Here is a 13,762-nt window from a genome sequence, read left to right on the forward strand (position 1 = left end):
ATTCTCGAAAAATTGAAGACCCAAGTAACTTGCAAAAATTATAATAGTGTGGGGTGCCTGAGTGGCTCACTTGGTTAAACATCAGATTCTTGGTTTTGGCTCAGGTCATGATCTCAGGGCCGTGGGTTCAAGCCCCCCTCACTCCCACCCACCCCGTCAGGCTCATGTTGGGTGCAGAATCTGCTAAAGGTTCTTTCCCTCTCCCTCTGCCTCTCCCCCCGAGGTCTCTGTCTCTCTCTTTCTCTCTCTCTCTCTCTCTCTCTCTCAAATAAATAAAATCTTTTTAAAAAAAGAAATGATAATGGTGTATGTCAGGCTACTTTGTAAAATGATATGTTTATTTACTATTGTTGTTTTCCCCTTCTGTTGTGCTTATAGTCAGTAGCACTACAATTCATGGGTAATTGGTCTTTAATTATCCCACAACGGTAATGTTCTCGTAGATTTCGTGGTGGCCTGAGGGCAAAGACTGGTCCTGGTTATCATTTCTGCAGGGTGCTAAGAAAGCAGCACCTTCTTAGCCCATGCTGACTGCAGGGATGGAACCTACAGAAAATCGACTAGCTGAACAGCTGCTGCTTTCTTTGGTAGTTTGTTCTACCTTCAGCTACCTCCAAATGGTGCTTACACCCAGGGAAAAAACCAGAATTCTCTGGGCAATACAGCACATTAAATATTAGAGAATCTATGCATAGACTGTGTTATACATTCATAGGAATCACAGTATTCTGGATTTACTGTTTCCAAAATGGAACATTATAATGCTAAAAATTAAGAAATATTTATTTTAATTTATGTTGGCAGTAAAAGTGAGTAATATGATCATGCTGAAAATGTCCTGGGTCTGTTGCAGAATAAAAAGTTGTTTTTAAAAAACTAACAACTTTGAGCACAAGGCAGTTTCTGTTTTCACTTTACCCTCAAGAACTCATTGCACCCGTGAGTCTGAACCCATGAGAATAATAAAATAATTATAGTTTTATTTTACTGTATTCTGACACTGAATTTGATCCACTAATGTCTGCATATTTGGGGTAGGAAAAAAAGTGAAACTGGCTAGATAAAGCTGATTTTTTTTTCATGATTTTAAATTCTCTGTGAAGAGACCTTGTCATCATTTACATATTTCTTACTAAAAATTTCCTTGTAATGATCTTCGCACTCTGAATACAGCAGAAAATCCAATCATCACACACACACACACACACACACACACAGAATCACACAAATCACAAATCCCAAACAATGTTTTAAAAGAATTTCTCAATTAATCAAGCAATGCTTTATTCTGTATCTCTTCCTTTTGTGTGCAGCCACCAGGAAAGACAATTATAAGAGTAATACAAATAGCATTTGTTTTTGCACTTCCCTATCTCATTGTTTATAATGATTGATGATTTTTTTGAGGGAAATATAGAGATTAGAAAGAACTTGAAGCTTCTACTCTGCACAAAAATTTCATTTTGAAATGCGTGCAGTTCAAGGGTTAAATGAAAGCAAAGCAGTCACTTCAACCATGTTTTTGAAGAAAATAAAACAGCTTGATGTAAGTTAAATGAAGGGAGTCTATGGCTTTAAAGAAATGGACAGATAGAGAAAAAGGTCACAAGATTAAATTTTCCCTGAGGGGGAAGTCCTTCTTTGGAATCATTAACCTCCTTCTAGGTCACTCCTGGAAAAACAGCGGGAAATCCTCCTGAGCCTGGAAAGATGGGTGCATCCCAGCCACCCCACTGACCTGGCGGCTGGAAGACAGACCTGAGTGTGCCCCCAATTCCCCTTCAGGCAGGCTTGATTTTTAAGACCTCTATTTTAAAGAAACAAGATCTCTCCCTTTTGAACTCTGAAATAACAAAATATGAAGTATGTTCTTAACATGAAAAGCCTAATGCTATTTCCCGTAGACAAAGGAAATGCATAAAAGTGATAGCGGTTGTCTCTCAATTGCAGTGATGTGGGGAGTTTATCCCCACTTTCCCACCCTTTCTATGAGATTTTCTTACACTTCTTAAATTAAAAAAAAAAAAAGTCATTTATCTTGGTTTTAAAAACATGTGATTGTTCTATTTCTGTGTAGATTTTTTTTTTTTTTTTTTTGCTGTTTCATTAACTAGTATTAAGAGGATGTCCTCGAATGGAGCATGCAAGCTATTTTCTCTGTGTCCATTTACTGCTTTTTCAATGTATTTTTCTGCAACCTCTGTTATTTACATCCTGATTTATGAACACGCTGATTTATGATTTATACGTACATCAGTTAAATATTTTGAGGCTAAACTGAAATTATTTTTTAAATCTCAAATTGAAATATAAGTATGTCCTAGCAAAATTATTTTCAAGTATTTCTCTTCAATTTCCTTTTTCCAGCACCGATTTAAAAAGAGTGATTGTAATTATCAATGCACGGTTGCTAAACATTTAGTTGAAATAAATCTGACTTCTAAACTACAAAATAATAGTTGTTCCAGCCCTGCACCCCAAGCTCTCCTAACATAATGCACCACAAAGCAAAACTCCGTGTTAAAAATAGAATCTGACTACTTACCACCAAGCATGAAACAGAATAATGAGCCGAAGTTAAGACAAACTAAAAACTCTGAAGAGTGCAAGAGCCCACTGTGAGGCTTCTCCCCCCTCTTTGATGTCTTTAAATTGATACTAAGAAAAGGGACAAAATATGTTTAAGAGTTGCAAAGAAAAGAAAGATGCATAAACCACTCACTGCTGGAGAAGGAAGCACGAAGAGAAAAGTGCTCTGTTCGGGTTGTGCAGGTGGTTTGTGTATTCTTTTCCAAATTGGTTCTAAAGCAAGAGAGAATGTTAAAGATTTTAAAAGACAATGAGGCAATTTTGCAGTCCTTGGGGAATAAAGATAAACTGATGCATCCAGGAGAAAGGAGAGGAAAATGCACTTTGTGAATCCTAACACAGCCTGGGTGTGGGCGCCGGGCTCAGTGCACGTGCCTCACGGTCCCTATTTCAAGTTCATGTTCACACACCGATCGGATCGAATAACCCAGAAGTAACCATCTCAAACGGGGGAGGGCTGTAGGTAACTCATGATGTAATATAAATGGGGTACAAAGGTAACAATTTCCTGACTGTGGCATGGTAAGAACGAGAATTGTGTGCCTCACTGTTTTCTAGCCAAAATGCATTTCTGAAGCAGGAAATAAAAAACACATCACCAACCTCACAACTAGACTAAACACATTAAATCTGCTGATATTAGTAACTGTCACGAGGCTGCCAGGCTCAGGGAGCAGCAGCTACTGACAGCTCCCCGCTCCCTACCTCTAAACACACTTTCCTCAGATACTTGGCTGAAGCAAAGTGAACAACTCTTCCATTGTCGCGGCAGTTTATTAAATGGTCCCCCGGAATTCCCCGCAGACCCTGCTTAAACAAAAATAACGAATGGGACACCCATTTGATGCACAACACAGATCTGAACTGAGAAGCAAAATAAAAGGTTTCAAGTGACATAGGCCAGAACACGTCTGAGTCCCCCCCCCACCCAAATAAATCACAAAAATGTCCATTTTCTAAGCTTCCTTTGTGTTCATTTGCTTAAAAATACATCACATTAACTCTTCACTCGTTTTACCTTAATTTTGCCTTTCGATGGCAAGACAATATTTTAAATGTCCGAGGATCTAAAAAAAAACAAAACCCACGTAAATATAAATCCTATATATCCTATATAGGTTTACCACAGTGCCTGTTTATTGCTGAGGCTTCAGGAAGGTTTTAAAATATTTCTCCTTTCAATTTCATTTGAAGGGCAGCTGTCTTTCTAGCGTCAGTTAATTGTTGGCACAACATCTGATCCATTTATTCACATAGCCAGACTTACACCTTTTAAGCCAACCCCTTTGTTTACAGTGATTTTCTTTTCCACTGCCCACCAACCCGAAGCCCATTTTTCTGCCTGGCATAGGATTAAGGAAAAGGTAGGAACTTGCCTAACGAGAAGGCATACTGTACTCTCAGGCAGATTTCTCCAGAAGCAACCCTTCCTCCAGAAACCAGGAAAAATGCTACATGAAGTAAAACAATGACAAAGATGCCAATTATCGCCTCCTGAAAAACCTTGAGAATTTAAAACTAAATGGTATATACTTCCCGTGTTACCTTTATCTTTTCTTTGTTTCCATTCCCTCCTCAAACTCCGCCCCCCTCAACAACCTTCTGTTTTCATTTATCATGAAGATTTAGCAAGTACCTGATATTAAGGAAGTATATAGGAATAATTCTCTGACATCATGAAATTGATGATGTTCTGATCATTGCCATTAGTTTTGTAGAAATTATACTTTAAAAATGAAAAGACTCGATGATTTGGGTCTGAAATAAAATTTCAAAAATGAGTCAGCTACAATGAAGGAAAGACAAAGGCAGGAAAAAAAACCCCAATAGAAAACCTTGGAGTAAAATGTTTTATTTCCATTTGTTTCCAGTGCCTTGCTGATGTGAGGGGCAAGAAGGAGGCTAATACATCTCACTTTGGCAGTACTAATTGTTTGCATTATCACAATAATCAAATGCAGCCATATTAATCTCTCTGGTTATTAACTTGATTTTTACACATTAAGATTTAGATTTAATCCCCTGGGACCATCTATTAATGCTTTTAAAGTTGAAGGGTTTCAACAGTTTTAAGTTCTTTTCCTTCTTTTAGCTGCAGGCAGTAAAATTTGAACGTGTGTGGAGTTTTGTATTTTGCATTCCTGGGGGATTTTCAGACACAGTGCTGTCAAGGACCATGAATCATGTTAATACATAGCAACCTCTACAGCTATTAAAATGTCTGCAATAATGTGATTATTTTAAAATGGAAAAACTAATATCACATGTGTTACTTAAAGATCAACTATTCTTTTAAAGTCACAGAGAGAATGCATTTAGGGGAAAAAAATATGAAGTTGTTTTTTACATGCAGCCAAAATATGAAATGTCTCATCTACTGAGAAAGAAAACTTTCAGCTCCTTTTACAAAATACATCCTTACTGAGCTTCAGGTCAACAGAGCATAAAAATGGCAAAAAGTCCAAGATCAATAAGCATGGAAAGCTGTTTTATTTCTGTTTGAGCAAGTTGTAGCGACAGTGACCTGCTGGAACAGTCTCCAGTTTTATGCTTTCATAGTCACAGAATGATGACATCCAAGCAGAAAAGGGAGCTTGGACTGTTCTGATGAGCTGTCGGTATAGACCTGGCATTACCAGCTTGTCTTCCACTGGCTAGGGGCTCGGTCTTTAGAAATTTATTAAGGTTAGTGTATAGGCAGACATATAGGTAAACATTATCCAGGAAATTATATGGAACATTTGTACCATAAGACATAGAACACAAGAAGAATAAGAGCACTTTTTTTCATTGCTTAAAGGGATTTAAATTATCTTAGCCCCCTAATTTTTATGTTGATTTTTAAAAATTAAATATATAACTAATGTGTGCTTGTTACGGCTATCTCATTAATTCAACAGATAGAGCAGATCTCAGGAATAGAGATCTACCCCATAAATGATCAATATTTCTGAGATTCTTATGGTATTTTTTGTCTTATTTTTTGAAATGTCTTTCTCAATAAAAGAAATATAGGCCACATCATGTCATTATGAATATTTCCACTTGGTAAGGATATTTTTAAATGCTTTTATTTTAATATTTCCTATCTGAAAATAGAAAACAAAGAATCTGGTTTGGTATTTGAACAGAACAACTTACCAAAGGATGTGAGGTGATATATATGGCAATTTTCTCTTGAAAGGCAGAAATGTTAAAGAACTTCAAATGATCCCAAAACCTGAGGTAAATGGCCCATTTTGACATTTCCTTGAAGCATGTGGATATGTTCTGAAAGATATGACCAAGAGTTCTCATTTTTTTCTTTTTCCTTTTTTTGGAGTATTTATTCATTTAAGTAATCTCTACACCCAACATGAGGTTTAAACTTACAACCCAAATATCAAGAGTTGCATGCTCTTCCAATAGAGCCAGCCAGGTACTCACTCATTTCCTCTTATTGGGCAAAAGCTTGCCGCACTCCCCATCTGCTTTTATTGGACTGATGACATTGGTACACATTAATTGTCCAATGGACAAAAAGTGTTGAATCATATCCAGTCTCTTGTTTGACCTAGGGATCAGAACATATGCAGTTTATATTAAATTAAAGTCAGGCTACAAGGCCCCAGAATAACTTTAGAGTCCCTGAAAAAACTACTCATAGTCACTACTAATACTCAACTGGTGTAACATTTACCACTCCTAACATACAGTCCAAATCATAATCAGTCCTTTAGAAATTATCCCACTGGTTCAACACTCAAGGAAGTCAATTACTTAGAAACTTCTTCCCTGGTCCTTTTTGAATCTTAGAACAATATTGACAGTAGGGATAAGGAAGGATGAAGGATATTCTCCACTGTTTCATCAACTACCTTGAAGCAGATACACAAAGAATTCTACAAGAATAAAAATAATAGCCGTCTTCTAATAGTTTGGTGTTATTTTCAGCTGTGATGGAGCTAGAACCTTCCTTCAGAGTATGGTCTACTCCTTGTAGGGAGAGTTCAGCAGAAGCCAGAGCCGAAGTTTTTGCATGAATCTGACAAAGGTAAGAGAACTCTATCACTTGCTGAACCAGATCTGCACAGACAGGACCTCAGGTGTCCTTACTCCTAACTCTCCAGCCCTATGCCATTTTGCAGAAAAGGAAAGGACTGGGGAGTTTAGACCGCTTGCTCAAAATCAAACTATCTGTAAGTGATGTGATGTAGACTCAAGTCTAGATATATCACATTGCAAAATTTATTCTCTTTTTAGGCAATCAGCTGCCTCAGACTTGGGGCTGAAGCTTATCACAAGTGTCACACATTTACTCTTAATGGATAGCTGAAAATCAGAGCAGAAACAAGCATAGGCTTTGGACAGGCAGGTCTTCTGGAATCTAAAAAAACTTTGGTTAAATCATAAATCTAACTTATTACATGACCCTAGGCGAGTTAATAATAATATGAGAAGAAGACACAGAAGAATAGCTACTATTCCCTGAATGTGAACATGATGCCAGATAAGGGACTAGATGCTTCACAAAACAGCTAATGTCACAACAACACTCTGAGGTAAATTTTGTTTTCTCAATTGTCAGGTAAAGAAACAGAAGCACAGAAAGCTAAGAAACTTGCCTAGGTTTCTTAGTTTTTCTTCTATCAGAAAAATGATTAAAGGCTTTGGTTCTTCTGACTTTCTATAAATTTGGAACATCTTAGACTTCCCACATCTTTAAGATGAACTCACGGAATTGCCATGTTTAGTAAGTGAAACCACATGAAAGACTCTAAGCGCTATTCTAAATGAATCATAGATATTCAAGAAAGGTTGATTTTTCTATCCCCACCCTCCAAAGGAAAAAAAAAAGAGCATAAATTTCTCTTTCTAATTTCTTGCTGCGAGTCAGGCTTTTCTTTCTACTCTACTATCTGTAGAACTTCTAATCTTTCTTTAAGCTTCCCCTCCAAATCAACTTTTCTCTCCTCACACCAGGCCTGCGGCTATTTTACATATATTTCTATTTATATTGTCTCCTCCATGACACTGAGCTGCTGTAAGGCAGAGATGTACCTTATTTCTATTTTTCTCAATACTTACTAATCTTCCTGAAATACAGTAATTGTTCACCAAACACTATTAGAATGATCACATACAAGAAATGTTCATTAAGCACATATATAGAAGCATCCCTCTACTAGGCCCAAACTATAGCTGACCAAGGGCTTCAGGAAATTTCTGGAGGTGTCTCAGAAGTGCATTGTCACAGAGATGAGGCTGCCAACCAACTTCACTTTGACCCCTATAGAGTCTGATCTCTTATACTTTGCTGATCACTTGCATACCCAACAGAACCCCTGGTCAGGCTGTGAGCCCTGGCTTCCTATTTGCAGATATCCGTACGTGAGTGATGGTAACAAACACTTGTTTAGACATGCTGTTGTTCCTAGGTCTATAGGTTAAAATGAGTTACTCTCTTTGGTGAGTGATGTTCTCTGATCCCATTTTTAGTAAATGAGTGAAAAAAGAAATGGCCAAATGAATATCTAAAATCAGTGTCAGGGGCACCTGGGTGGCTCAGTGGGCTAAGCGTCTGCCTTCGGCTCATGTCATGACCCCAGGGTCCCAGGATCGAGCCCTGCATCGGGCTCCCTGCTCAGTGGGGAGCCTGTTCCTCCCTCCTGCTTGTGCTCTCTTAAATAAACAAAATCTTTAAAAGTAAAATAATACCAATGTCGGCAAGTTTTATTTCTAGATATTAGTCAAGATTCTCCAGAGAAACAGAACCAGTGGAATATACATAAATGTATATATTAAGAGGAGGTTTATTATAGGAATTGGCTCATATAGTTAATAGAGGGCAAGAAGTGCCATGATCTGCCATATATGCGAGCCAGAGAACCAGGAAAGCCTGTGGTATAATTCTGTCCAAGTCCCAAGGCCAGAAAACCGGAAGTTCTCCTAGCTGAGAGTAAGAAAAGGTAGACACCCTAGCTCCAGAAGAGAGAAAGAGGATTGACACTTCCTTCTCCTTTTTATTCCATCAGGGTGCCCGCGTTGGATTGGATGATGCCTACCCACATTGGTGAGGGTGCACATTTTTCCTCAGCCTAGTGAATCAAATGCTAATCTCTTCCAGAAATACCTTTATTTAGAAATAATGTTTTCTCAGCTAATTAGCCATCGCTTAGCCAGTGCAGTTGATACATAAAATGAACCATCACATCATATTGTAATTTAAGTGGAATAATTAAGGGCGCCTGGGTGGCTCAGTCAGTTAAGCGTCTGGCTTGTGATTTTGGCTCAGGTCATGATCTCAGGGGTCATGGGATGACCCCCTACCCCCATCCCCATGTTGGGCTCCTTGCTGAGCACAGAGTCTGCTTGAGATTCTCTCCCTCTTCTCCCCAGCCCTCTCAAATAAATAAATAAATCTTTAAAAAATTTTAAAATAAAAATAAATGGAATAATGAATGCTCCTTGTTCTCCTGGGCTGGGAACTGCGCCTGCAGAGGAAAGCAGGCACACAGGATGATTCCTGAAAGTTCAGCCAGCCCTTCACTGATGTTCTGTGGTCATTTAAATGCTACTGCGGATCCCCGGCACACATCCACTATATCATTTCTGAGCCCTCCCCACTCTGCAGGAGTTCTGCCCAACTTGGGAAACAATTTTACCTTCTCTAAAATAAACAAATAAAAACAGCTAACCAAACCAAAATAAGACAATGTGGGTAAGCTTCCGCATTTCCTCACTACTCCAACCCTTTTTCTCTTCTCTCAGATTAACCCTGTGGTCTTTTCACTCTACATTTACTCACTTACTTCTGTCTTTCAGACATGCAAATATTCCATTTTTTAAGCAGTGGTTCTCAAAGTGAGGTCTCCAGATCAGCCGCAAGAACATCTTGGGGAAACTTGTTAGAAATGTACATTGCTGAGCTCCACCTCAGACCCATCATTCGAATATTCCTGGATGGAGTCCTGATATCCTGTTTAACGAGCCTTCTAGGTGATTCTGGTATGTTAATGTTTGAGAACCACTGGCTTTAACCAGAGTTTCCTCAGGTTACTTTTCTCTGGAGCTGCTTTCAAATTCTCTTCCCTTTTGAACAGTCAAAGCTCTTTATCAAGCAATCTTCACTTACTCTTTTCCCACTTCCAATTTTTTATAGATTCACCTAAAATCTTGCTTTCAGAAATGACCAAATTACTGATTTATATGAGCTATGTGGAGGACTTTACAATGAAAGTAGAGACAGAAAACCTAACTTTGAAGAGTGGTTCACTGCTTTCGAGCTGTGTGACTTGGGCAAATTGCTTAAATTATCTAAGCCTCAGAGTTCACCCTTACAAAGTGGTAATAATAATACCTTCTTTACTGGATTATTGTGGAGATGAAATGAGATAATCATGTGAAAGTATTACGCACAGTATGACATAGAAGCTTAATAAATGTTTACTAAATGCAAATTAAAGTGGCATATACAAACTTGGTGTGTACTTTAGAAATGAAACATTTCAGAAATTTCATGGGCCGTGTAGTGAAAGATGTGTTTAAAAAGACCTTATTAAATGCTCATTTGCATGACACATCTTAATGACTTCAGAGGAACCACAATGTACTCTAGGTTAATTAACTATAGTTTTAAAAATTGCTACATATATTTTTATATGATATTGAATAATTTGTACCATTTCTCACAGAGGATTTTCTTTTTTTATATATATAAATTTTATTTATTTATTCATGAGAGACACACACACACACAGAGGCAGAGACAGAAACAGGCTCCACGCCGGGAGCCCGATATGGGACTCGATCCCAGGTCTCCAGGATCACGCCCTGGTCTGAAGGCGGTGCTAAACCCCTGAGCCACCGGGGCTGCCCTCACAGAGGATTTTCATTCTTTTTTTTCACCCCCCGGCCTCCATGTTGTTTGAATGTTGTTATTTTTGCTCATTCTATAGAAAATGAGCAGAAGCAAGTAAAGAAACACTGCTTGGTACTGCTTTTCTCATTTTTGTGGAATTGAAACCAAATAAAATAGATAGAGATTACGACAAGATTTAGAGTCTATACAGGAAGAATCTAAGTTCTTTAATTTCCATAAATCTGGCTTCAACTTTTGTTGGTCTGCTCTAAAATGTGCTTTTGTTGTTGCTGTTCACTAAGAAAGAAATCTGGAGATCTTTGAGAGACGATCTTTGCTCGTCTTCTCAACCTCTGGGTTGCATTTAGTATGTTAACTGCCACCACCTGCCCTCCGGCCACTGGAAATTCGGGATGGGGTATTATTTTTGAAAGAGTAGAGGAGCCAGTGTTTTCTTTTGTGTCGTTTTCGTTCAGGTTTTTCCTTGTCCCTCCTCAGACTGCCCTCACACCTCTGTCCAGCAGGATTTTGGCCTGGGTTCATGGTCTCACTGGAGGAGTAGGACAGGGTATAAAGCAGGAAGAAGAATGTCAGTCTCTGATCTTTTTTTTCTTCTTCTTTTTTTAATTCCAAAACCTAAACTCGGGGAATTTAGAGGATTAGGACAGAGATAAAGCATCAGATTTAGAGAAATAAGTGTTTTCCCTTGAGTGTAGGTAGGGACTCCCTCAGTCTGGGGTAGAAAGGCAAGCTGGAGGGCACGAGGAGAGAGGAGAGCTCAATGAACAATAGCGTTTGGCAAGTGTGGAGGCCCTGGGAGAAACTCTGTGCCCATCTTCCTGCAAGAGGCTCCTTCCCTATAGACCCAGGAAGGCAGAGGAATCAGTGCCTACCACCTCTAGGTCGCCGGGGCACTAAAGAGCACTGTGGGGTTCTTGTGTTCCCCCATTAAGCAAAAATCCATGCTGGAAGCTGCCTGCTTGCAAGGAGAGCTACCAGCAGTAAGAAGATATTACATGATGATCACTGTGGCACAATGGCCCATAATCAAACAATGAAGGGGACAGATAGATCTCTCAGGGATGACGTAAGCCCAGTCACACAAGCCCCTTGGAGCTCAGCAAACTCCTCAAGGATGTGAGAACCCCAAGTAGAACAAAATGAAGTTTCTATCTCCTCTTGCAGAATGAAGATGATCCTCTGGAGGTTAATTTGAATTGTATAGTAATAAAATTACCCCTTTTGCACCTTGTTAGTGGATTATAGACACTATCTACTTTATAGGAGTGTATAGCCCTTTGTGCCTAGACTATTCTGCACCCATTATGTGGGCCCGAATGCACTCAGTGAAGGTCCAGGCTCACAGCAAAGGTTCTGGAATAGTTTTGATGGAAACATTTTTGCAGCACTGGCATACAGAGTTCAGCAATTTTTCCCCAAATCTTCTCAGCTTCCTTCAATCCTCACTGTATCCACTGCTCTCACTCGATGGTTCATGTCTCAAGAATGTATGTGTGCCTGATACTGCACCAAGCACAGAGAGTGCAACAACACACAGAGATGGCCTCAGAGAGGTTATGGTGTAGTGGAAGAGACAGATATTTATTTATTTATTTATTTATTTATTTATTTATTTATTTATTTATTTAGAGACTATTTATTTATTCATGGGAGACACAGAGACAAAGAGAGAGGCAGAGATACAAGCAGAGAGAGAAGCAGGCTCCATGCAGGGAGCCTGACGTGGGACTTGATCCCTGGTCTCCAGGATCAGGTCCTGGGCTGAAGGCAGCACTAAACCACTGAGCCACCCGGGCTGCCCAGAGACAGATATTTTTAAAAAATAATGATTGTACAAATTTTACACTATGCATTCATTCAGTACAATGACTATGTGTTATTAAGTACCATGACAACATATAAAAAGAAGAACCCAGGAGTCCAGAGAAGTCTCCTCAAACAAGGTGAAGTATGAAGAACAAGCTGGAGTTTGGCAGCACAAGACAGAATAGGTGTGGGGAGGCTCGGGGCAGGAGGTTAGGGTTTCATGGAGAATATCATGAGCAAGGACCACAAAGGTAACAGGATCTCCTTATCCCATTTAAATAGAGGGGTCAATGTGTCCAGAATGTAGAGAATGGCTGGAAAAGTCACATGGGATGAAAATGGAGTGGTCAGCAGCGGCCAAATCATGCAGCCACACATGGCATAACAGCAAACGTGGATGCTAGGAGCAAAGGAAAACTATCAAAGCATTCTACCCAGTGGAGTGACATGAGCAGATTTGAAATTTACATCAAATACAACTAGAGCGAGATACCATTTTCATCTACTATATTGAGAAAAATCAAGTACTAAAGTATTGTGCAGGCCTGGCGAAGATGTAGCATACAAATACTCTCTTAGACTTTTGGAATGTGAATGTACATTGATGCCTCCTTTTTGAAGATCAATTCAGAAAAATAAATCAAAAATTTAAATGACCAAGTAGTTCTATCATAAGAAATTTGCACTATGGATATATCCTGAAAATATAACCAGTTAATCGTACAACAAAGTTCAATAAAGCATCATCTCTAATATTAAAAATTTCAAAAGCCAAAGCTAGAAACAATCTACATGTCCATTAGTAGGGGGCTGGCTACATAAATCGCAATTTGATTATATAATGAAGTATTATGACTTATTAATAATATGTTGTAGATTTGGTTGGACTGATGTGGAAGTTCTTAGAGATATTTAAGTCTCCATGTATATGATTTCATTTATGTACATACTTAATGGCAGCTACATATGTATGGCGATTACAAATTAAGATTTTTTTAATGGAAGGATACATACACAAAAAAAACTGATTACCTTTGGGGAGAGGAACCACAGGTGACAGATGGGAGAACTTGATTTTTTATTTTGTTTGGTTTGATTTCTTTTACAATGTGCATGTGTGGCAGACATAGTTTGTGGCCTTTACCCTATCCATTATCAACATCATCCTTGTTAATAGAAGCCTGATATTGTCAACTGCCATCTTCCAGGGCTGGTGAGCCAATCATCAGATCAGGGATAATTTGTGTGCAGTCCAGTGGTCTAAAAACAATCTCATTTGCATTGCTAATTTGAGGGTGGGCTGTGATCCAGGTCTCCCCTAGGAGGTGGGAGGTAAGATCTGCTAGATGCCCCCAGGAGACCTTGTTTTACTTAACACCAGAAGACACTTCTCTTGCTTCTAGGCTGCTGCAGCCATTTTGTGACAGTGAGGAAAATTAGTCATAGGGTGAAACCAAAGCTGAGAATATCAGATGAAAGAGTTTATTAGAGGTAAGGATTTATACC

The 13,762-nt window shown here is 38.9% G+C and overlaps 1 long non-coding RNA gene across 4 annotated transcripts in view; it reads right to left on the minus strand.

Annotated features, from left to right (window-relative positions):
• LOC140635079 (uncharacterized) overlaps positions 1-13,762 on the minus strand; it is a 74,990-nt gene that overhangs the window by 2,869 nt on the left and 58,359 nt on the right. For 3 of the 4 annotated variants that reach the window (XR_012032430.1, XR_012032427.1, XR_012032428.1), the window contains 4 exons: positions 6,016-6,142; positions 5,731-5,859; positions 4,226-4,347; positions 3,965-4,040 (listed from right to left, as the gene is read on the minus strand). This is a non-coding gene — a long non-coding RNA (uncharacterized lncRNA). Of the gene's footprint in view, positions 1-3,964; positions 4,041-4,225; positions 4,348-5,730; positions 5,860-6,015; positions 6,143-13,762 lie in introns of those variants that run through there. The other variant, XR_012032429.1, reaches the window with a different exon arrangement.

Source organism: Canis lupus, chromosome 6, assembly GCF_048164855.1.
Source record: "Canis lupus baileyi chromosome 6, mCanLup2.hap1, whole genome shotgun sequence".
In the NCBI taxonomy this organism is placed as follows: Eukaryota; Metazoa; Chordata; class Mammalia; order Carnivora; family Canidae; genus Canis; species Canis lupus.